General features: G+C 35.4%; 1 long non-coding RNA gene across 1 annotated transcript in view; it reads right to left on the bottom strand.

Annotated features, from left to right (window-relative positions):
- Positions 1-880: 880 nt before the first annotated feature.
- Positions 881-23,952, bottom strand: part of LOC110468235 (uncharacterized) — a 100,749-nt gene continuing 77,677 nt past the window's right edge. The window contains exons 2-5 of the long non-coding RNA XR_002465051.3: positions 23,035-23,082; positions 4,020-4,077; positions 2,913-3,073; positions 881-2,262 (exon numbers count right to left, since the gene is read on the bottom strand). This is a non-coding gene — a long non-coding RNA (uncharacterized LOC110468235). The remainder of the gene's footprint in view (positions 2,263-2,912; positions 3,074-4,019; positions 4,078-23,034; positions 23,083-23,952) is intronic.

Here is a 23,952-nt window from a genome sequence, read left to right as displayed (position 1 = left end):
TAATTTTTAAAAAGTGCATATTTGAGGTAAGATTCAGCAGATCATAAACCAAATAAAATGGCAGGGAGGGTTGGAATGAGATTATGTTTAAGATCCCTTCCAAGCCAAGCCATTCTATGGTTCTGTGATATATTATTCTGCTCCCTGTAGGCCAGCAGCCACCTTCCTGGGAACCTACCGGCTCTCACCCTCCCCTCACCTCTCCTCTCCTCCATTTGTGTTTCTCATCACATTTTTTTCTGTGTGTTTTTCCTCCTAACTTGGATGATTTCACCTCCTTGTTTTAAGCTGCAGCTATAATCAAATCAGAAACTTGCTCTGTGTTCTTTCTCTCCAATGTACTTTCATTAAAACCACAGCACATGGAGCTTACTCTGGGACAGAACAAGAAAGGATCTGTAAAGTGTCCTTATTTCAAGGTTTGCTTTACCTTGGGAAATGCATTTTGTCTAATCTGTTGCTCTATAACCACCTCATGATTCAGAGTTTTCCCCATTGTCTTCTAACTTCTCTAAACATTGCTGCTGTCTCAGTCTGAGCAGATCTCCACAGAAATGAAAGTGACTGCTCAGTTATTCCCCACATGTCATTAATTGTAGATATTCTAAACCTTGGTCTATTGTAATATACCTGAGCACTTTCACCTGTTTTCCTGTTTATTGCAGCTTAATTAGTACATTGTTAAAAATCAGACAATTATCACACAACTTCATTTCATTTTTTAGATATTGGGAAAGCTTGCAACAAAATTAAGCTAAAATTAGATTTTAGTAACTCAATTTTGCTTCTAGTCATTTGGGAGGCTTCTTTTCTTTTTTTTTTTTTTTTTTTTTTTTAATAATTCATTAAGAATTAAATTATGCTTATTTGTTCACAACATCCCTCTGGCCTTTAATATCTTGAAATATATTAATTGTGCCCTCACCTCCAGAGAATGAGCCCTTGTTTTATGTGAGTTTCTCCTGCTATTCTCCCTGGATAGATAATGATCACTTTTTTCTGCCCATTTTTCTCTCAGTACCAGTCAAGGACGCTGAATTTCGTTTTTGGAGAAGGGACTTGTGCTAAATTACTATCTCAGAAACAGAATGTGCACAGCAGAAACTGACAAATCATGGATGGATTTGGATGAAAAAGGCATTCAAGCTTTGGCTCAGTGGTTTTCCTTTTAATGAAAACAGTTCTCAGATATTTAAAACCAGTATGTCAAAGGCTTTTGGCCTATGCTTCAGTTTATTAGCTATTTAGGAAATTTGCATAAAGGCATATGGTCAGACTTTAAAACAGGTTGAGGTTAAAACTGTTTTATAGAAGTCCTTGTGATTCAATTGTTGAGTTTTGCGGGGGGGTTTGTTTCTCTTTTTCTTTTTAACAGACAGCACATTTTATCAGATATTGCTCAGAGATTGAGAAAGATGTTCAGGAACAAAAAATACGTGCATGCACTCCTTCCTATTTTCCTAGAATTACTTTATCATCTTGTTATAGTCAGAGCTATGAAAATATATCGTTCCTCACAATAGATATTCTTGATTTTGGTTGGGTTTTTTTTTTCAGTTTTACTCTCCTGAATGCCTTGCCTTGCCCTCTATCTTCTTGTTTGCATTTTCTTTAAATCAGCTTCATTCCTCCTATGCCCTTGTGGAAAGCACTCTTTTTCCTATACTAAGATATGCTTTTAGCCTCTCAGTGCAAGCTCTCATATTAATTTGCACAGAGGTGCTGACACTCTTTTAATACTGACCAGTCATGAAATGGTCAACATCCAGTCACAGGGATGCTCTAACACTTGTGTCCATCCTCACATATTCCCTGGGAAAAAATAAAAATTTCCTTATTATCCTTTTGGAGGATGGAAAAGGGTTGTTAAACTGGCCTTGCTCCTGAGACAGAGACATGAACTAGATCTCCCTGTGCCCAGTTTCCTGTGGGATTCTTAGGGCAGAAGTGCCAGTTGAGGACCAGCTTGGAATTTTGCTTCTTCTGGAGTTTTCCAAGGAGCCCATCCATCCCAGCTGCTCTGTTTCATCTCCCACTCAGCCCGGCCAGTTTAATGTGACACGTGCTGCTGCCAGCAGGTTTTCTCTTAAGAAACTGGCACTATATCAGCTGTGAATTTGTTTCTCCAGTTGTGCTGAAAGATCAATAAATTACAGTGGAGGCAGATGAGAGTCAGTCATTTCTTAGACTGGCCTGGCTGTTTCTTCTGTCGTGTAATAAAACTTTGATTAGGATGAATTCCAGTTGTAAATTTTCCATGGCCTATGCAAAACAAAGAAGAAAAACGGAGCTTTTTAAAAATACATATTTTCTAAAAGTAGGCATGTTTTAGTTTGGTAAGAACTGAAACAGATCTGGCACCTTCTCCTTAACTTCTTTCATTATTATGCCTATACTTGAAATAATTGATGGCTTGTTTACCTGTTATTCCTGACCTCCAAGGTAAACTACAAAAAAGCTGCTCAGATTAAAAAATTCTACTGTGTCAGACACATTTAAAACACAAGAAAATACTTAGATACACCCAGTTTCTGATGTAGATTTTCAGACTTAAAGCAGTTATTCAGCAAAGGAGAAGCATTTCTATGTACTACAGAGAGAAATTTTATAAAGAGTTTGAGTTAGCAAAGCTGGTATAATTCTCAGCATGACATTTATGTGATCAAAATTTGTTGTACAAGAAGTAACACAGCAGCAAAAATAAACTTAGGGCTATATGCAAATGCTTTATTTTCATATATACTGTCCAACATTTTTTCCCAGGACCAACCAGAAATCTTCCACCACTAACCCCTACATTCTGCTTTTTTTCCCTAACACCTCCCCTTCCACCACATACCCCCGTCTTGCTTTTCTCCTGTATTAACTCCTGCAAGCAATTCTTCCTTTTAGCTTTATTGACAAGCACTCACCAGCTCTCTCTTGGAAGGAGAAGCTGCACAGGCTGGGAGGGAGAACTGCAGGTAGTTTAGTGTCAATTCACAGAATGAGTTATAATTGAAGTGCTACTGGCCGATTGCTATTTGGCTTTTACAGAAGGTAAGGGTCAGTTTGATTGCTGCAGGTGTGCCAGCTGGAAAAAAAAAAAAAAGAAACACTAAGAAAATTAATTAATTAATTAATTAATTATGTCTGTAAGGTTGTTTCAGAATGTTAAACTCTAAGATTTGAAATTTTTGCTGTAGGCACAGATGGAAACAATGCTGTCACTGCATTGGCAGTGGCACTGGTTGCCATTGGTAACAGATTGAGCCCAGTAATCAGACTGGACTACTAATAACTGCAAGTACACTTTGCCTAACCAGTACTGGCAGGAGGCTTTCCTTACAGTGATAAATGCACAAGCTGTGACTTGCATTTCATTTCCAGCCTTGGCAAGCTAAAAGAGTCTGTTAATGAATGAAGACATCTTTAAACGTGTGGTTGTACGCCAACAGCAGTTGGTAATCCTCCATATCCAGTTTATTTCATCCCATTTACTATTCCACTTGTAATCAAGCAATAAATAAACTACTGATGCTTGGCCAGCAATACCCACATGACCTTAAAAATGTTTGAAATCTGAAAAAAGCAAAATATGCTTTTCGCTAATACTGCTTTCATTTTCAGTTCAACGTGCAGATAAACAGTGTGCTTCAAAGTCATTCTGAAAATAAACTGCAGCAAACTCAGTCAAAACTTTTATTTATTATTAAACATGATGAACCGAAAAAAAAGCAAAAAAATGTATTTTGGAAATGGCAAATAAAACTTACATTCAGAATGAGATATTTCAGATACATCATATAACAGAGTATATAAAACTATATAACAAAATTTCTGTAATCCCCTAAGGCTTATTTATTGTGATATTGACACTAAAGAAGCTGAATTTACAGAAATCTGGAAACCTTTGGTTGGTTGTATAATTCTCAGTATTTAAGGTAAAACTGTTTCTCTATTTTTCTTTTTTTTTTTCTTTTGTGTTAAGGAGAAAGCTAATCATATTAAATAAAGATTTACTAAATTTAAGTACTTACCCCTGTGAGTCACTCTCTGTTTGATACATTTTGTCTTTTCCTTCAGCATGTATAGTCCCTAAAGGCAAAAATAAAAGTATTTTCCTATTCCTATTTTTGCCTTGAAAGAACTGGCTTTCTGCCATTCATTTAAAACTTGTCTGTTTTTTGACTAAGAAAAATAATTTAGCAATTATTACTGCTGCTTTTCATCTTACATCACAATTCAATTTCACAACCCTTCTTATGACTTCATTATTATTTCTCCCCATTTTATAATTCAATTAAATAGTGAACAGTCAAGAATTAGTGTTTTTCTAGCTCTTTATGATCTTTTTCGAAACTACTTTGAAACTACAAACTCATTGCTGTCAAATAACTGTCATAAGAGATGCTGCAAAATTAATTTTGCATTTACATTGCAGTCAATAGATAAATTCAAATGTTTGAAGTACCTAAAAATGCTACAGAAAACCATATGGAACATGAAGAGATCTCTTTCAACACACAGCTAATAACTAGAAATGAGAAAACTTCCCCACATCTTCAAACTTCAGCAAAAGAGAAGAATTAAATGGCAAATCAACACTCAGTCCTTAAAAATCTGAACTGCAGGGAACATTCAGGCTGGCAGGTTTGGTTTTTTGGAAGCATATTTTAATCTTTTTGATATAAACACAATCTATGCTAAGAATTTTAAAAACATTTTTACCATAACAGACCACTTAGAGATCATCTAATTCATGAACATTGTGCACAGTGCACACAACAGATAGGAGGTTGATGTATATTTTTGCAAGCTGTTTGAAGGAAATCACCAGAAGCATGGGAAATTGAGCTAAAAATAAAAGTTAGTGATTTAAAACACAAAATGTAGTTTATGCAAGCCCCAAATGAACTATTTTTTGGTGCAGTAAGCTCGGAAAAAATCTGTTAGCTTCTTTTTTTTTTTTATGAACTTCAGCAAATCTGAATAGATTTCTTACCTGCTAGGTGTTTTTTCTCCTCTCTGCAGGCACATAGCAAGTATTAGTTTTTTTACAATTCTTTTCCAGACAGAAAGAATCAGTAAAATGGTTTATTTCCCTCACTTGCCATCAAAATTTGCAAATTTTTTCACAAAAGTACTTAAATATTTTCTGTGGGTGAATTGATGCATAAACTACTACTTCATCTACCAGATTTTAATAGAACGAGGATCCTCAAAACTAATTCTGCCATGGAAAAGATTTCTGATCAATCCTCACAATTAATTTTTTTTCCATTGGAAATTTTAGCTTAATAAGGCACTGTTTTTGTACCCAGCTGAAGAATAAGGCTCACTGCTGAAGTGAGACACTCTCGTAATTGTACCCCCCACTACAGGCACTGACATTAATGTTGGTTTGTTCAGGATTGTTGAGGGGACTTTCTGTAAACATATATGAAACAGAAAGGAAATTTGAGATTTTTGTCTTGTTTTTTTTTGTTTTGTTTGGGTTTTTTTTGTTTGTTTGTGGGGTTTTTTTTGTTTGTTTGTTTTGTTTTGGTTTAGTTTCTTTGGGTTTTTTTTTGTTGTTTTTTTTTTAATTATATCCAGATTCTTTTGTGTTTATGATACTTAGTGAATCTCTTGATTAATTGCAGTGCTGACAGAGTCTGCTGCATTCAGTGACCCTTTATGTTTTGATCCAGATTTCTAGAGGTACTGAAGAGATACTCATGGAGAGAGACAGAGAAGGAGAAAGACAGAGGGAGAGGGAGAACTTAATAAGAGGTAAAATATTAACTCATTCAAACCAATAGGAATAAAAATAATCACATTTTGAAAATGTATGAGTTCAAGTTGGCTTCCAAGGAAATGTGTATACCTCTCAATTTTTTAGTGTACAACTCTGCCTGTGGCAGTATAAATACATTTTTGTTCTACAAAAGAGAAAGTTTGGAATTTGTTGCTATGTAGCTTCTGCAACTTACTGATAAAAAGCTGTCCATCAAAAGGGTTGATGACATGGACATATCATCTCACTGGTGAGCTATTAACAACACAGATTGATTACATGAAGGGTGTAGAAAGATAGCTTATCTTTAAGCTGTAGAATTTTATGTGACTGAAAAAAAGAGGGGAATTTAAAAAAAGTCTTTTGCTAGGCTTGAAATGGATCACTCACCCCAGGTTTTTTTTTGTTTTTTTTTTTTTTAATGTGGGCTTGCAGTGTTGACCTCAGTTGAATCAGTTCATCTTTCTGAAACTGTCTGAACAAAAGGAAGAGAATAATAACACATATTTAATGTAAATTTTAAGGACTTTAGGATTTAAAATTTAGGATGTGGCTTTTATTCTAGCAGTGACATCAGGTATTTGTGGCCTTCTGGAGAGAAAGTGTATTATGAAGTCAACATTCCTCAACATACATATTTCCTTTTAAGATTAACTCTTTCCCATGATCAGTAACAGCCTAGAATGTTGCTCTTAAAATGTACAGTGAGCGATGAAACCTCAACTAATCCATCAGTTAAGAATGAGCTTTTCACATTGAATTATTCTATTGATTTCTCTTTCTGAAAATTTACTAGCTCCTTTAGTATATGCTGTATATGCACACTCCAAAATCAAATTTGGCAGGTTTCATCAAGCAACTATAAGTGAAAGAGGCAAAGTGAAATCAACTTAATCTCCTCCATTCTTCTTTCTCACCCACATATGCCTTTGTAGTAGAAATATTCTGTAGGTGCCCTTTAAAATGCAAAAAGCTTTGACAAAAGAAAAGCTTTGTACCATGGCTTAAATTTAGATTGGAAAGCAAGAAAACCTACAAATTGTATGGGGTATTTATTTACTAGGAAAAACAGTTTTAGTGGGAGGGAAGGAATTTTCAGTTATCTCAAAGAAGTCATTAAGCATCAATCTTCAAAAATATTTTTTCACATCATTAATAATGCTATTATTGGGAGCTGCCAGAATGTTTTCTCTGATAAATCTTCTTTTCAGAGATCTGACTATAAATGGGACCCCAAAATCTATTTGCTGACTGAGTGATAAAAGTATTTAGTAGCAACACAATCACAATGTGAGAATTTACCTCAAAGTGAAATAATTTTTATTTAGCAAAATGCTTGCCATTATTTCTATTTTATCTTTCACTTGGTATATGAACCAAAAAGAAGAAACCAGCTGAGTGTTTAAATATTTAAAAAAGCAAAGAGCTAGAATACCCAAGCTATCTATAAAAGTATGATGATTTTTCAAAAGCAAAAAGTAATATCTAGGTTAGAACATGGGGCAAAGTTATTGAGAAACAGTTATTGTGATTTCTATTTTCTATGAATCTTGGCTGTGAAAGCATTTTAGACCTTTTTCTAATTAACCTTTGTTTTTTTTTTAATCTTAGCTGCTAAACAATTTCAAATAAAGATAATTCACCCCTGAAAAAAGAAAAAAAAAGAAAATAATAGACTCATGTTGAAGTTAAACCTTATACCAAATCTAATTTTTAATTCCTCAGGGTGTTTATGTCCAGTCAAGCAGACTTTGCTAGCAGAATTCAATAATTTACTGAATTTCTCTTGCAGTGTATCTATCAGGGGAGAATACTGCTATCCTGGCATGTAAGAGAGACCATGGTGTATGTAGGTTTTGGCTCCAGTAAAGGTTCACACGTGCTTAAACCTTAGACAAAACAATGATTTTCTGTTGTGTACCTACCAAATCAAATGTCTATCCTTGCTTTGGCTTGGAGGTTTCATACACATCGCAGGAGAACAATTGAATTTCTAACAAATAACAAATAATAAAAAACAATAAAAATATATTTCTAAATACATTTTTTTCTATCAGTGGGATTATAGCAGGATTCACAGAATTTCAGTGCATATGCTTAAGGAGTGCAAAAATGTGCTTCAAATATGCATCGTGTCAGAGGCAGGCCCCTCTCCCTAGTTAGGATTCACAGGAGCAGAAGCAAGGTGACTTAACTTACCTGGACTATTTTTACTCTCACACAGGCTGACCCATTTACAACTAGACAGCTTTCTAGTTAATTTAATTCCAAGCCTGTGCCCCAAGCCTGAGTGTGAGAGACCTGGGGTTCACTCTCTTCTCTGCTTGAGAAGATCTGAATTCTTACCTTCCAGGAGAATATCCCATAAGATATTCATGAGGGAAGAAAATATTTTCCCCCTCCTATTTCAGCCTGAAAGCTGTTCCACTTTGCAATAACTAATTAAATATTCAGTGCACCAAAAGAACCACTAAAGTTGAGAGCAATTCCTTAGCCAAGGGCTATGGGTACCTCCCTTAAGATGAAGAGGCACAAATCCAGTTCTTGCTCCACTGAAAACCTTGACATGGTAATCAAGGAAACAAGAGCTGCAATAGCTGCTCTCAAGAGAGTGAACTGCTCTACACAAAGCGAAGGAAATAGGACACATCCTCTTCCCTTAGACACGAGAGTATTTATTTTAGAGATGCACATGAAATGTTTCGTTGAGCCTCTTCACATAAAACTAAAAACTGACAGTGGGACTCCGACAAATCAACTCCAAATCAATAAAACAACCACAGAGCAGTGCCACCATGAGCTTCCTATCAATGTACTCTGAGCTGGAAAAACATGTGGGAAGAGCATATTTAGCCATTCACATAGAAGAATGGGCTTGCGGAGTAAAAATGGTTTTATAATTCAGAAAATTAATTGTTTTGCTATTTAAATAAATTACTGACGGGGTTGGAGTTTGCAAATCTTAAGGGTTATTGTTTGCTTAGAGCAAAGTAACATTAAAAATGTTTAATTCTTTTATTCTATAGTATTCATAATTGAGTGGTGATAATTAACATAGAAATATGCCTTTCCTTAAAAGCCTGAAATAATAAAATTATTTGTTAATTGGTTAACTATAGTAGTGATTAATAATAAATAAAGGCAATAACATTTCTTTCCTAGGGTTATCATATGTGTCCTTTTAGCAATTTGTAATGGACCTCTGGGTTACTTGTTCTAATTAGTGGATTGGGACAGCCTTGTTAACCATGTACTAAAGAAAACCAATCTGGCAATATGTGTTTTGTACAAAGATATTCTGACAATATCTTTGTACCACAAGATCACTCCCACCAGCAGAACACAGAGAACAGGCTGTTCCATCAGTGCTACATCAAATCTTATTGAATGGGAAAACCACAGAAATTTAAAGCATTCTAGCCATATGTACTCAGAAGCTATTTTTCCTTGCCCCTGTGGTTACTATTATATATTTTAAATTAAAACAGCTTAACAAATGATGGATGACCAGGGTAGCTGTACAGAACTATGTGTATAGTACAGGACATTTATTGCTGTTAAGTCTGTGGTCAAATCTTAGAAGATAGGATTTTTTTTTTTTTTTTGACACCCAGAAAAGTCATAAAAGTAAATCATAATTCCCTGGGTCCAAATGGACTTCCTAATAAAGAAATACATTTTTGCTGGCATGTTTTGGTACAAAGAAACTGTCAGCATGGATCATGCCTAACCTTCTTGTGTATTACAGACCAGTTCTCTGGAGACCTCTACAATGCTAAAACAGAAATGTTACAACATTAGAGTCTGATATTAGGATGAATATGCCACTACTCTTCAGATTGGACTAGTTAAAAATTATGCCCAAATTGATATTTACATGTGTGTTATCTTGACTGCAAGCCCCCCAAATGAAGGAGCCATGAGGAAGAGGAGAGAGAAGAAAGGGAAGAACAGAGGGAAAGAAAAGAGAACCCTTTACTTAAGAGTTAGATTTTATATTAAATGATGAAAAATGTGAAAGGGCCTGGGACAAGAAGAAATAAAACATAATTTTGTAGACAAGAGGTTGATCTTATTTATGATTTTTTTTTGATTAATCTAACAGAAAATACATTAGTGTTTGTGTAGCTGGAATTTAGTGACTGACTACCCAACAAATGTATTTTTTGTGGAGTTTGGACAAAAAATTACAAGAGCTTATCTAGGAGAAGAAGGGAAAGACCAGCTACATCATCAGCTACTCTACCATTGTAGCAGAAGTGGTTTCAAATTGTTCTCATTCTCTGCTTTGGTAGATTATTCAGTTTGCCAATTGTTTTTACAAATGTGTTTTGCTTAATCCCTGTCTTTTTTTCTTTTATAAGGGTTGCTTGTGAATGGGATAGCTCTTTTATTGAGTCCTCCAATGGAACATGTTTCCCTGGTCTGGGGGAAAGAGAGCATTTTAAATTTTTGCATTCTCCTCTACAGAAGTAAAAGGAACCTTAATATTTCAATTTTCAGAGACTGTCATCTTCAATATTATTTTCTATAAACAAGGGTATATTAAATTTATAGTTCTGCATAAGTATGATGCTGAATTGTAAGTTCTATTTTTTTCCTTTCTAATAGAAATCAATTTTAATTTTCACACCAAAATTACTTTTGTCACACGTTTGATTAACTGATTTATTGTTCACTGTTATTGCTATAATGTGACACATGTCATTGTTTAATCTGCCTTGATCATTTAGGACTTCTTTGTGAAGGTGCTGAGCATATTCCCAATTTAACAAAAAACATTTGACCATGAAAACAAAACTTCTGTTAATAACAAAGTAAACTACCTATGTAGCTAGCATTTTAAAATCTCTTCAAAGCCAACTAAAAACCAGCAATACTGCCTCATTTTTTATGGAATCTATACCTAAAACATAAATCTTAATCTGAAATGAACATACAGGAATTTCAGGAGTTCAACCCTACTATTTTTTTTTTTTTTCCTTTGTATGTTACCATGTTTCATTCTTTCTTTCTCCAAGAATCTGTTACCTGGAAGTGGCCAACACTGGAGTAGTACAAAATCAGGATATAAATCTTGTGGAGATTTGAGAAAGACAGTAGCCTTTTATTTTTTAAAATAACTTTCTGAATTTTCTTGAAAGGTTTTAAATATAAAAGGACATTTTCAGCCCCCTTACCCCTCATCTTTTTCACAGGATGTTATGAGTGAATTAGTTTACTTGATAAGAAATCACCCTTAAAAGAGAGAGAATAGGTTGTTCCTAAAAAAAAGCTGAAAAAGCTGTAGCTAATTAAATATACATAATTTAATTCTTTCATTTTCTTTGGCAAAGCTTCGCAAGACTTAATATTACTTTAATCAATAAATTTAAAGTGAAGCAATAAAAATTGAAATTAGTTTTGAAAAATGGAAATTAAGCAAACACTTGCAAAGAACTCTGTTCTTTTGTCAGAATGCCAAAGCAGAAATATGAGTCAACTTTATGAAATTTATTAGAGAATTAGTACAGTTACATGAAAGGGAAAATATGAATTTTTTCTGTTTTAATTATATGCCCAATTTGGTGCTATTACAGTAGTTTTTTTTCTTGATTAAAACATTAAATGGGAACACTACACAGAAATATCTGGCATATTGACAGTTGGAACTGTTGAATGAGCCAACTATTGAGGCCACTAAAGAGAACTCTCATCTTAATACTGAGCACTTTGTTCTTTCTAATGGAAATGTATGTGAAAGAGCTACCACTAAAAGAGTACCATTGAAGGTAATTTCATCATTCCCTGAATCATGCAACAATAATGTATAGCACAAATTCATTTAGGATGTTCATGCAACAATCCGAGGGTCTGTGAGGAAAACCTTTAATTTTTCTTCAACACTTTTTAAATCTGTTGATAGCAATAAGGTTGAGTTTTCTTCATTATCTTTTGTCTAAATATGACATTTTTGACTGTTAAGCAGAAGTCTGCAAACCCTTCAGCAATTGCCCCCCACAGCCTAAGTGCACATAAGAAATCTTTGGATGTGTTCTCTGAGAACATTGTACTATTGTTCCATGCCTGACACCAAAACACTGCAGCTGAAAATGATATTTTCCTCATTAAACAGGTCACTCTGCAGGCAAGGCAACAAGGAACCATAGCTCTATTCCAGGTGCTTAAAGATTTTTTAAAAAAAATGAGGTGGAACAAAACCACAAAAATATTTTTAGTTCCCTTGGGCAAAGGCTGGCTAAAGAGTTGTTCATGCTGCTGCTACTATCCCAACACAGTGAATTCTGGAGGGGAATATTCACATGTGCCATAGGAACAAGCTGGACTGGTAAGGAACTGGAGTACACAAGATGAGATGAGATGAGATGATAAAAGGCTTTCCCTTACTATGAGGAAATGTTGCAGCTTATTACAGAGACTAATTTTTCTTTCCCCTTCCTATTTCCCACCTTTCAAATGCAAAGCTTAACCAGCCTTTCTATCCTGCAGGATGCAGCTGCTATGGAGATCTGTAAAAAAAAAAAAAATCACAGAATCACAGAATGGTTTGGGTCAGAAGGAATCTTAAAAATGGAGTTCCAAGCCCCCTGATATGGGCAGGGACACCTTCCACCAGATCAGGTTGTTCAGAGCCCCATCCAACCTGGCCTTGGACATTTCCAGAGTAGGAGCATCCACTGGGCAACCTGTGCCAGTCCTCACCACTCTCACAGAGAAAAATTTCTTTCTAATCTCTAATCTAAATCTTCCTTATGTCATTCCCCCTTTTCCTATCGTTACATGACCTTGTAAAAAGTTTTTCTCTATCTTTCATGCACTAATTCACACTCAATTTTTTTATACTTATAATCTCATTAAGAAATGGGTCGACAAGAGTACTGACTTCAGATTAAATCCAGAAACCCAAAACCTAGTAGAGATTCAGAGAAGCAGAACTTCACATCTATTCTTCATAGATTTAAATACCACAGAAAATAACATTTGCCAAGCATTTCTGGATGCAGCTCCTCCAACGAATAGTGAAGGATGAGCAGTAAATCTAACTCATATTCAGGTAAGGCAAAACTGAAGACAGTAAAGGAAAGGAAAACATTCATGACAGAAAAGAGACTCCTTGCTGGGGCATAAACCACAATGTTTTTTTCAGATTTAAATTTCAGACACCTACTTCTGAGGACCACATCTAAAACAAAGGCCTTCTCTCCATCTGAGGGATGTCCTCCCTGTGACTCCCTGCCGAGTTACAAGGAAATTTATGAGACTCACCAAGTATACTTGGAGGGTGTATGCATACTGTGTTCTCTCTCACTATCATTTCTTTCTTCCACAGTTCATTAATTCTGTATATATAAACCCAAACTGATTTTTTGTCTGTTACTATGACATCTAATAATCTCTTCTCTTGCACTTCTGAAGTCTGCATCATTATCACTTTTCCCCACATTGTCCTTGTTTCAGATAATTTTCAAAGCAGCAGTTTTTATCTTTTCTTTCAAAATACACTCCAGTCCTCTTTCTTTTTTTTTTTTTTTATAATCTGTATGGATATTTTCATTTCCCAGCTAGTTATCCACTCCAAAATAGTAATATGCTGCCCCTGCTCTTCCACAGATGTTAAGGACAACTGGACTAAGAGGTTATTTCTGCATCTCTCTCCTGGCTACAATATTTTTGATCAATACCTTCTCCCTGTTACTGCCTAATGGCAGAGTTCTCAGTCAAGGTAACTTTTTGAATTATATTTTCAGTTCAGAAATGCTGCACCAAGTGGCTTATTAAAGAGCATGTGTATTGCATACAGCTCATATAGTTTGCAAACTAATGTTTAATTCTGTTTGAAAAGATGTGTCCTCACCACACACACCTGCAAGGCGTATTTATCCCACCTGCACCTCGACCCAGATGGAGCATTGCTGCTCTGGGATCAGGGAGCTGGCACTGGTTGCTTATGCCAAAATGTGGAGCAGCAGTGAAGTAGAACAAAGCTGATGCAAAAAAAAAAAAAAATACACAAAAAACCCCCAAACAAAAATAAAAATAAATAAAAAAAAAATAAAAAAAAGAAAACCCCCAACTGTTCAGATACTTTAGGCCTACTCCAGTGCTTTGACCCAAATAACCTGATCTGCAAATAGAAAATAACTTCTGTGTTCTAAATCAAAGGGGAAAAATAAGCTATTTGGGTCAGAGTACGCAAAAAAAAATGGTCTACCCAAATGACTAGTCTCCCTCAGACACTGGTGTGTGCTTATCTTGTAGATCTTTTTAATTTGCAATTTTCCCATGGCTCCAGACAGATGTGTCAAATAGATCTGAACACTAAAAACATTACTTAAAGCCACAGTGATTTTTAATATCTCAAACAATTTAAAATAAATGCAACATTCTGTAAAACTAGCATAGTCCTCCTAAAGGGTCTAAAACAGGTGGATGATGGACTAAAAAATAACCCCCTTGGCTTTATCTTGCAATTTCCACCCCATAGCTCACTTTGGTGTTCACTTAGTATAATGACATTGTCTCTTTCCAAAGTGATCAGAAACATCTTGACTTCTCTCCAAATCCAGCCTCTGCTCACTCTGGTGCATTACTCATCACTCCCAAAGGATTTTTTGAGGCTGTGCACAAGGGATGGGATTCAGAACAAAGAGCTTACAAGCAGATTGCTTCTGTAGAATACAATCGTTTATAAATTTCCTATTCATTAAGTTCTACAGTCCCAAGAAACGTTAATACTAAATTTACACTCAATTCCAAGGACTCAGCTGGATCTCTATCATAATTTATAATGACACAGTGAGGAACTACCCCATTATTATAAAGAATGAATTAAAGGTGCAAACCTTCCTCAGAAACAACCAAATCTGAAAGCACTCTCCAATTATATTCCTTAAAGGATATATTTGTAATTTTGGCCAACTTGGGAGCCATTTGCAAGAGAAAAATAATAGGTCTGGTTATATGCAGTGATGGAAATAATCTTTGAAAAGTTCCTCTTTTATACCAATTCCACTTTGTACACTTCATTTGGGACTGTCGTAAAGGTCGTATAATTTCATCATATGCAAATGTAATAGAGCAAAAACCCCATAATTTAAAACATTTGTTTGAATCTTATTTGCTTGGCTATTATAATTCAGGGTGTTCACAGAGATAAATGACAGCAAGAAGGATCCTATTATTCCGTTCAGGAGGAGAGACTTGGAGAGATATGAGTCATTTGGAAGAGTGAAGAGAGTATGAAAATTTATCTGTAAGTAAGCAGCTTTTTCGGGGAAAGGCAATACTGAGAGAGACAAATAGGGAATTCACTGAGGGTGGGAAATACAAGTGATGGTTTCAAGGAAGCCACTTCACAAGGATTATAATTTTCCCTGTGAACTGACCTGGGACAAACATAGCCATCCTTGTCCTATCAACTAAACCCACTAGGAGGGCTCCTGCTCCCATCACACACCTGCCAAAAAATCAGATTTTTCTGACCTGTGCTTAAAGAGGTCTCACAGTGGTCCTCCTGAACCAGATGTGATTTATTACAAGACCAAACAAGTCAGTCTAGAAACCAGTGTAAGATATGCCTGGAAAAGTTATAAAAAGCCAATTTCAATGGCCTGGTGCCCTGTGATGTGACAGTTTTCACACATCCCTGCCCAGGACCCAAGCTTCAGAGTGACCAGGAGCTGGACCCCAGTCCCCTCTCCCCAGATCTGTCTCCTGAAGGATAAAAGATGCCTTTGAGTCTCTTTACATGTCCACTGGATGTCTGGAGAAATGCAGCACTGGCAGTGCCTCCTGGGGTGCCTTTTTCCAGTACCCACAGCACACAATACTGTGTCAGGAGCACTTTCTTCCCCTGAACCCAGCTGCTTGATGCAGAAGAAAAAGCATGTGATACATTTTAAATAAGAGAATTCTACATATTAAATCAGTGGGTTTTTTAAACATAAAAGACTGAGGTTCTTACCTTAAGCAAAATAGAAAATAACACCATAAGAAACATCACTCCTGGTTTTGTTAATTGGATGAGAAAATTTTGTTGCTTGCACACATATATATGAAGAGTTATTTTAATCCTCTTAATATTATTAACTGTTTCGAGTATAATTTTTGAGGTAAATATAGGGATTTTTTTATATGCTATTTTGAATTTTCATAACTATCTCTTAGCATTGCATTCCCTACCCCCCCCAAACTATTGTCTGAATTCACTGACAATTGATCCAGAGGTGCCAGAGGAATTTCGATCACTGATATATCTCAAAGCCAGATGCCACTCAGTTAACACTTAGAAACTGTTGCCCCATATGCTTGAAAGTGTCTGGAAATCCCTGAATAAAGAATTTAATAATGCATATGCAACACCACAAACTGATTTCACCAGAAAAAAGTATGGAACAGCAAGATCGAACACTTGTGGACCTACAGTATAATTTCCATTAATTACCAGGCAAAATCAGGATTAATCAGAATTCATTTTAAATTCCTGGTACAAAGATAAAAAATAAATCAATAATTAATAATTTATGTTATCTTTTATTACCAGAAATGTAATTTTCTACACTCATACTCTGCAGTATACAATATGTAAATAACAGGACAATCTCATATGGGTTTTATTTTGCCTTTATAATACTGTATTTTCTCAGCAATATGAATATTAAAATATTTTTTCACATGAGTATACATGCAGAAAGGAATCTGGCAATGGCTGCTGGAGTTACAATTGTACACTATTTCACAAACATGAAACTGCTTTCAGATATCCACAAGTTACTGAAAGATTGACTCTGAGAGATAAAGAATTCTATAAAAAAATTATCCTTTAATTCATATTTAATTTTTAATGCCAGATTAATTTCTAGTGAAAAGCTGAAATGCAGTTATGGCCTATGATGGGACTTAAGCATGTTTTCAAATGTTTTCCTAATTGGAACTTTAAGCTCATGATTCAAATCAAGTCCATAATTAATGCAGTCCCTTCTATTTATTTAATTGGCTGAGTTTCAGCCATCTGCAGAAGTACTCAGCTATCTATTCCTCCTGTGACATTTGGTGCCCTTGAGCAATTTACCATTTGTGCTCCTGTTCCTTCAGCCTGTGAAATGGGCAGCACAGGAAATATATATTTGTTCATAGTATCACCATCACTATTCAGCACACTGCCATTCAGCTTCCAGCTTCATTGTACTAAGCAAACACAATAAAACACAGCTTTTTTCACAAAGTAACTCGTTAGAAGAAATAAAAGAAGCATTAGTTTCTCTTTTTTTAACAAAATAATTTTGATGGAATATATAAAAATCTATTACATCCTTGGGAGTTATCCAATAGACCTTGAAAGCGTGCTGTGGGAAGAAAACCATGACTTTTGTTTTCCAAAATGCAAGCGAGTTGCACTTGGAAAGTCTTATGTACTGTAAGTGCAGGTGAACCCAATGGGAAGAAATGACCATGTCTGACCCAATTCAGAAGGCTGAATTATTTATTTATTATAACTATGCTAAAATACATCAATACACTATATAAAAGGAGGATAATAAAACTACATACTACTTTCTCTGACTATAACACAACTCGTGACCCTCTCCAGAATCCAGCCACAGGTGGGTTGGATTGGATTGGATTGGATTGGATTGGATTGGATTGGATTGGATTGGCCACCAGGCTCAAACAATCCTTACCAGAATCCAACCAAGCATCACCCCAGGTAAACAATTCACCATTCCACATGGGAAAACAAGGAGCAGAAATAGAAATTGAAAGATTTTGAAAGATCTGTCCCTAAGCAGCTTGACCAACCAAGACATGCAGAGCTGTGCTAGAAACTAAACCCATGTATCCTAAGTTTTGCTTCATTGCTTTTCTGACAAGAGCTTCCCCTCCCAGTTCTTTTCCTCACAGCTAAATGTATAGGAATTTGCAGAGTAAAAGGAGTGTGAAATACAGAAAACTGCAGTAATCCTCAGGAATACAACTCAGTGTCTACCCATTAGCAACTGGAAAAGAAAATTACTTCTGAAATGTTGTGCTTCAAATTAAACAAAAAAAAAACCCAAACAAACAAAAAATGGAACTGCTCAGAAGCAATACTGTTGCAATTAAAATAGTTGTTTGCTTATTCCCTGTCCCCTCATTGACAAATGGCACAAATGTTTTTGCCCAAACTTGCCATTGAAGTTCAGCCCCAAAGAGAGAACAAAAAGAAGTTTCAGCCTGATGATTCCAAGACCAAAGAACTAGGAAAAAAAGCTGTTGTACAACACAAACAGTAGCAGGTCATGACCAGAGTACTGTAATAAATGTTTATTTAAATGCATTGGTGCAGATAAGGTGGAAATATGCAGGAAATTATGAGGTTTATCTCTGACTTACTACTTAAAAACTGTTTAGATTGAAATGGAGACATTTCCTTGCTCTTCTCCAAACTTCCAGGGTGTTTGGGGGTGTCCTATGAACCAATACATATCTGGAGCAGAGCATACATAAAAAAAACAAATTAAATAATAAACAAGGTATCTTCTTTAAAAATGTAATCTTAATATTTAAAATAAATCAGTAAAGCAGCTAGATGGAAAAAAAATAAAGAAGGGATTAATTTTTTCCCCCTGGTTTGTTTTTTTGTTTAGTTTTGTGGGTTTTTTTCATTTGGTTGGTTTTTGTTTTGTTTTGTTTTGTGGTTTTTGTTTGTTTGGGTTTTTTTGGGTTTTTTTTTTATGAAGGTAGTCAAAACAGAGCAGTGGTTCACAATCTTGTTGGTTTAGGTTCATACTGCCTGTAGCCTTTGATTATAAATGTGCTCTATCACATCATATCTGCGACACAGTTGTTTCTGTGCAGCAGAATGTAATCACATAATATTAATTACTTGCAAGAGGAGCCAGTTGCAGAAAATTGATTTTTCTTGCCTTTTCTTTGTGCGCAGGAATAAGACAGGTCAGAGACACAGGCCCCCCAAGTCTGACAAATGCTGCACTCTCTCTTGGTAGAGAGCAGAAGGTGCATTTCAGACAGACAGCTGGGCAGAACCCACAAGATCCTGAAAATATATGCAAAAAAACTGCAAGCATACATGTGGTTTTGTATTATTTACATATATTTACAAGCATATACATACTTTGCTTGTTTTCCTATATATATATATATCTATGAAAACCTCTGTGTGTGTGTGCATAAGAAAAAAAAATGTAAAAAAAGGCATATTTACAGGAAAACTATTAAAGGTGAAAGTAATTCTCAATGTCCTTTTACTAGAATGAAATAGCAAGAAAATAATTTAGGAACATTCTATTATTATATCACCCCTAAAAATTTTAAATAAACTTTCCTTCATTACAATGTGTGACCTAAGAAGTGTATTCATGTTTTAATTTTGAAAATAATGGATGCTCTCAAGACTTTTCCCAGACTCATGTTATTTCATACTATTTATTATTTCACCAAACTAAAAAAAAACACTGATATTGCAATATGTAGTTTCCATAAGGAACTACTTTTCTCATAGAGGGAATTTTTGGGGTTTTTTTGAGATGCAGATAGTAATATTCTCTCATCTAGTGTTCACTGAAATTAATGAACAATATATAGAATGGGGAATTACAGAATTTAAATTAAAGCCATTCATTAACTGTGCAAGGCTTTAAATTTGGGGAAAGATAAATGATTGCCAAAACAAAATAACAATTACACATGCTTGTACTATATTTGTTTGCATAGTAATTGCTATATTTGCCATCATTAATTAGAATTCTCATTGAGCTAAAGAAAACCCTAAATCTGTTCCCTCTTTTGATGGAGATGAGAAAAGAATGCAGCAGACAGAGAAGAGGAATTTACCCTTTGATGTTTTTATCAACAAATTTCATGATAAGTTATCTAAATTCCGCCTTTGGATAGCAAAAGGAATTTTCCTTTCTTCTTAAAATGTGATGGATTCTATTACACTTTTAAAATGAATTTGAAATTACATTAGCAGATTATTGGATTAAAAATAATTTTATGGGAGTCCTGTTAGGTAAAAAATATACCTAGGACTTGCTCAAAGTGTTCCAGCTTGAATTTTCATAAAAAGGAATTATATGTCCGTGAAGAGATTGTTCTTTTAAACGAAGAGATCATTCTTTTAAATTTCCACTAACTGGGAAAAAAATGACATCCCATGAAATCACTTACGTAGATCAAACTTAATTTGATCTACATATTGGAATATTGGAATATTCGATCTACAATTTGGAATATTTTGAAACTATGGCATTCTGCCTTGATGTCTTATGGATGCTGCAGAGCTGGTACCTCATTTTTCTGGTCTGTCATCTTGGCTGGACTCCCAGTTTGTTGGCATAAACCCTCAGGCACAAGGATGCCCATTCTCCATCAAACAGCTGAGTTGTCATGATGTAATGTCCCGCAATCAGCAGTTGGATTTGTAATGATCTAAGATCCAAACATCATTTTCTGTATAAATTTAAGATGGTTTTGACAGATATTTCTGCACAAAGTTGCCTTTCTTAAAGTTCACGGTGTTTGCCCTTGCCAGAGTTATACATTGATCTTTTCTGTCCATACTCTCTTGCCCTTTCTACCACTCACATTCATGCACCAAAATCACCAGGAAAGATAACCCCTGTCTCTGAGGCGTCCAGACAATTTGCAGGAATATCTTTTCTGCAATTTGGAAAAGATTGCAACAAATTCTGAGTCCAAATTTTAATGTGCAGACTACATGTGAAAATTTGTTACTAAGAAATTTTCTATGAATTTTATGAAACAGCTGAAAATGTACCAAACAATGGTAGCACAGATAGTTAACTATTTCCTTTGAGTTATTATATCTGCTTCTGGAAGCCATTCATTTTGGTATTTCTGAATTGCCTTTAAGATGTACTACTGCTTCCAGATATGAAGGACCTGAACCACCCCTCTCAGTAATTTTGGAGTAAATCAGAAATAAAGGTAATAAAATAAATGTGAGCAGACCAATGTGTGATAAAGAAATAAGCCAAACATTTTATGCAGAGCTAGGTACATTGGCATGTATCAAACATAAATTGAAGCTAAAATATGTAGGAGTTACTTTGAGAAACGTTTGCACTGATATTTAATCACCTAACAGTAAATTATATATAAATGCTGGATGTATTTATTACCTACATTGCTTTACATGTTTGCAAGCATATCTCATTTCTGTGATTTGTGCTGCTTGTCTCCTAATCTGAAGGCAGACCTTTAGGATTTGTGGAGGTAATGCATAGCTCTCTGAGATGCATCTTTTATTCCACAGTATTTTTAAGTGTACAGTTACTGGAGACCAACTCATATAATTAAAAAGTTTCAGATTAGTCGTTGTTGTGCAGAAGGCAAGATTGCATTTTTGTGCAAGATTTGTCTTTGATTTCCTTGCTAAAGCTACTACACACTGTGTCTGTATTGAGAGGTGGGGCTACAACAACCTCCTTCTGCTGACAAACCCTTCCTGGTGTTTACATCACAAGCATTCCAATGTGTAAAAAAATAAAAGAACTTTTAAATAAAGGAACCATTCCAACCCTCCTAACCTGGGACTATATCAGAGTGAAAGGCAGGTGAGAAGGAAGCACGTATCTCTAAGGGCATGACTATATATCAAGGAAGATGAAAATTAATTCCCAGCCTAGAAATGACCAGAACTGGTAAGTCTAAATGGTTTATTAAGAAAAAAAAAAAAAAATCATACAAGTATTCTTGTTCTTTCTACTGGCATTGGCCTAAGCTCTCCAACCTGGCAGATGCCCACCAGTGCCAAACCCAGTCCTTTCATCACTTGCAGATTCTCAGCATGGGACACTTAATAAATGCTACCACAGTATTATTAACCAGGGTTGTTATCTTGGAAATGTGATATGCTTGAAAATTATTCCTTCCAACATCTGGTTTCCAAAGGGGAGCTGAAGGCAGATTTGGCTGCAGAAGTGTCACACCTCAAGGGAAGAGTTTCTGCTCTGAAGCCCAGGTTTTGCAGGGAGCTCTTCCATCCCACACCACCTCACTGATGGAGTTGTGGCTAATCCAATGCGTGGACCAGAAGCAGTGGAGCTGGAAGAGCATGGCTCAGGGCTGGAGCTGGTTAGTGCCAATCTCCTGTGCCATGCTGCAAACATGCCCTGAGGCTCTGTGGCTAGGTCTGGCTCATTTGGCATGAGGAGATCCATGTGCTGAGCCTGACCTCTGGCTGCTGCCCCATTGCCAGGGCTCTGTGTTCAGCTGGCTCCATCCAGCTCTGGACGTGCACGTCCTGCTCTTGGCTTCAGACAAGTGTAAACAGCTTTGCAGCGAGTTTCTTCAAGTTCTGTTAGCATGTGAAGATTAAACATCTGAGCAAATAATCACAAAGCCAAAAGTGGCCATTTTTTCTCAATAACACATCTGCTAGGGATGAAATCCTGATCCTTTGTGCTTTGTGTGTGCTTTGATTGCCTGGGGAACTGGCATGCTAATTTTTGCTCAGAGGTTATAATATTGAAAGTCTGGGTTTTGTTTAACAGTCAGGCTTAACTCTTGGGCTAACATTTTTCCTGGAGTTTCCAACACGATCACATAATTATATTTCATATGTGAAGGACAGTGCTAGTTCTAAAAAAAAGATGTGTGTTAGTTTGTCAATCAAGTAAAATGATCAATTTAAAGCAAATTGCAAGAGGTACAAGAATAGGAAGAATTATTTACTGGTTAAAAGGCAGCTATGCTCAGTTAGGAGAAAATAGATAAGGGCTGGATCAAATTTTAATTATTTTGTTTGATTTTTTCCTTGCCACAATGAGAAAAAAAAATCATTCAAAGAGCAACATTCAACATCTGAGCTTCTTGAAATGAAGCAGAACAGAAGCGCTGTTGATTTTGACTTCATCTTATCCAGCAGTTCAGAAACATATTTTTAGTCTCTGAGGGGATTTCTAGGTCAACTTGTTCAAACCTTCTGAAAAATTACAGGGCAATACAATACAAAACAATAGTCACAATTGCCCTTTTGCTAATTATCCTGATATTTAGAAGCGGTTGTCTGAATTCCACCCTATGGTACCTACCAAAGACAATATAGTAATATCAACATCGCTCTTTCATAGGATCCTGATATCCCTCTTTTTAGTTTTCCTTGCTGTCACAAATAATTAAAGTGAATTACAGTCAACATCACATTTCTCTATGAAAATACACACTGGGATCTTCTGATGATACTGCTTTCTCCATATCTCTTCTCTGGTCAGTCCTTTACCATCAAACAAGTATAAAATAATCTCACTTACTGTGATGCTTCCATCTTCTTTGGGACATAAGTTACCACGTTCTCATCCCTAGAAATAACAAAAAACACATATTGATTTATTTTCTTTTTTTTTTTTACATTTATTTTTAATAACATTCTTAATAACCTTACTTTGACTAGGGTTTTTATTTCTATTCACAGTGGGTTGGCAAAAAGAAGTGTTCTCTCTTTGCTGCCTTTTTACTTTCTGCAAAGCTGCACAGGGATGCAGTTGCAGACCAGTGTCCCATAGGCAAAAGAAAAATGACAACTTTATCCATACAAGCTAATCACCAAAAATTTTCAAAGGACTTCATCATTTCTGTTACTAATTAAACCTGTCTTTCTTCCTGTATGTCCAGAGACACATCTTTGGAGCCTGCCTGCTGCAGATGCACATTATCTGAAAAAGCTGGAAGATCTTAATTGCCTTTCTGCAGCATTTTTTTTCAGAGCCTCTCTCCAAATACACCCTTACCTAGAGAGGCTGGAGCCACATCTTCAATACCTAAATGTGCAGATATTCATTGGTGCAACAAAAATTAGTTTTTTATACCTGGTATAAATTTATTATTTTGCCATTTGTGTTTGACAAAGTCAAACACAATTCTAAGTCAGTATCTTAGAGAGAAAATAATTTTATGTTAGAGAAAATATTTTTTCTGCTAAAATTAAATCACTGAAGAAAAATGCTATTTATTGTTCAATTATTATGAGTTAATTTCCACACCATATTTCACAATTAAGGAAAAAAAAAATAAGCAGTTCATTTAATATTGTTTATGTTTTATAAAAGCATATTAAGGATAAATTGTTCAGATAATCGTGAGAGATCTTTGAAAGATATAAATCTACAGATTTCTCTAGGGTAAAGACATAGAAGATCTTAATTTGGATTACTTGATATTACCTAGATTAC

This window comes from Lonchura striata, chromosome 4, assembly GCF_046129695.1.
Source record: "Lonchura striata isolate bLonStr1 chromosome 4, bLonStr1.mat, whole genome shotgun sequence".
Classification (NCBI taxonomy): domain Eukaryota; kingdom Metazoa; phylum Chordata; class Aves; order Passeriformes; family Estrildidae; genus Lonchura; species Lonchura striata.
Note: the sequence above shows the minus strand (reverse complement) of the source record. Positions and strands in the feature narration are given on the sequence as shown.